Source organism: Egretta garzetta, unplaced genomic scaffold (assembly GCF_000687185.1).
Source record: "Egretta garzetta isolate BGI_Z169 unplaced genomic scaffold, ASM68718v1 scaffold163, whole genome shotgun sequence".
NCBI classification, from domain to species: domain Eukaryota; kingdom Metazoa; phylum Chordata; class Aves; order Pelecaniformes; family Ardeidae; genus Egretta; species Egretta garzetta.
Window position 1 is genome coordinate 6,460,730 of NW_009259308.1, and position 2,185 is coordinate 6,462,914.

General features: G+C 38.4%; 1 protein-coding gene across 1 annotated transcript in view; it reads right to left on the bottom strand.

Moving 5' to 3' along the window:
• The window catches only part of FGGY (FGGY carbohydrate kinase domain containing), a 327,463-nt gene that overhangs the window by 310,633 nt on the left and 14,645 nt on the right, over positions 1–2,185 (bottom strand). The window lies entirely within an intron of this gene.

The window sequence follows — 2,185 nt, forward strand, 5'->3', positions numbered from 1 at the left end:
TCCCAATCTTGAAATCCTTTCCTTTTTGGGTGTTACTATGGGTTCTAAATGTTTTAGCAATAGAAAAGCTGGGAAAACTGAACCTAGTGGGAAATGGAAAGGACAACTTGCTGAAAAACAGCAACTCCTGTTGCTTGTTTTCAGCAACTTGCTGAAAATAGCAATGTCTCTGGCACTTCCCATGTGTTTTTTATAAAATAATCTTGGTTTTTAGTACAATGACAATATAAATACATACCTTGGAAACATGCTACTTAACTCATTGGGGGGGGCGAACAATGATTATACCAGGATTTTCAACAATTCATTTAGTTTAATAAGCATGTATTTGAAGGGAGACCAGATGCTTTCCTGCTTGCTGTTTAGAGCCAAACAGCTAAGAGGAAATAGATGCTATCAAAAGACAGCCAGAAAATATTAGAAATTCATTATTCATGAAAACTAACTTTTCGGAGCAGGCAGTCTTAAAAATGTCTTCTTTTTTCTTAAAATAGGAATAAGCATAATTTTAATTGAAGTGATCGTCTTGTTTAAGGTCACTTCACAAGATGACCAGATAATTGGATATATATACCTTTACTGTTAGCACAATGATACCCTGAAACTTGCAACTACTGCGGGTCAGTTCCTTACAGGAAGCACAGAAGTATCTTTTCTCTAATTTTTCCCCCTTCCATATTATATGCATTTTATCATATGAAGGGTTATTCTAATGTTTAAGATATGATAATATGGTAATATCCTTCCACATCATAATCCAGGTGTCAAGGTAGGCCCTGTTTAGATGGTGTTTGCTGCTGTCAGAGGAATACAATTGTAATAACACCAACCAAACAAAGGGTTACTAGGAGGATACTGTAGTTTGCCAAGAGTACATTTTGCTGATGTCAGCAACCCGGAAGGTAAGTTGATTTTGACCATATGTAGGAATAGACAGTAGAGGGATAATACACAGCACTGCTGGGTGTGGTTTTACAGGGATTTAGCAAGTGCCAACTAGCAAAAATAAGCAGGGCAAGGAGATTAATTACCTGCAAAGGTGCCTGTTTAACTCTCAACAGCGCTGGGTTATGGAATAGATGTTACTAGCAAGCATTTTGCTTAATCACCTAATTACGTAAAAAATACATTATATAAAATACTATGTTAATTAAATGCAGCTGAGTGACAGTCTGCTCCACCCTATCCTAATACGCACACACAGACATTTAGCGTTGCAGTTACGTGTTTTCTCTCTCAAGTATGATATTCTGTAGCACAGGCAAAAAAAATTACTGAGTAATGGTACTGCTAGTTAAGTGGGCATCGTCTGATGGGTTGGTTTGTGTGACATGAGTTACTTGACTTCATCCAACACAGGAGGTACTGGTGTCCAGTCAGAGAATCTACTGTCAAGCAAGGTGGTTTTTAGTGCCAGCGATGCAGTTTCACAAGGAGAAGAGGGGAGACTTAGAAGAACCCCTTCTTCGGTCCCACATCTCGTTTGAGGATCAGGCCTAAGACAGGGCAAAGTAAGTTTATAATCCCTCTGCCCCCATCTGTTTTGTAAACAGTGTGGTGGGCTATGAGCCTGTTGCTATCTGGTTCACTTCAGCATAGATTAAAATTCAGCACTCTTAGTATGTTAGTAGATCACTCAGTGATCAATACGCACAACTGTAATGAAAGACGTACACGCTTTGTACATGGTGAAATGCAAAGCTTTAACACTTACTTAACTGCCAAGATTAAAATTGCCTAATGCATTATGTGCCTTACTTCTATAAGGAATAGTCATTTCTCTGAGATTCAGAGAGAAACTTTTTTTTTTGTTGCCCCAGCTGTACTCACAAGGGAATATTTTGCAAATAACAGCATTGTGAACATGTATTTTGTTTGGCTGTGAGTGTTGTCAACGGATTCAGGAAGTGAAGTCAGAAAAAGGCAGGGTTTCAAACAGGGCAGGCTATGCAGAAATGCCTAGGCAAAGAGCCTCTAATCAGAACAACATGTTTGGGACACAGAAATATTAATTAGAATTTGGGTCTGTACTAAAACCAACAAAACCCTCACACTTTTATCCCGTGAACAGAAGTGAGCTACGAGGGAGGTTTGACCATGATTACTCACTGGATAATTTTAAATCCAAAGTACTTGTCATTACAGAAATAACAGTAACAATCTAACTTATTCTACAGTGGGAAAG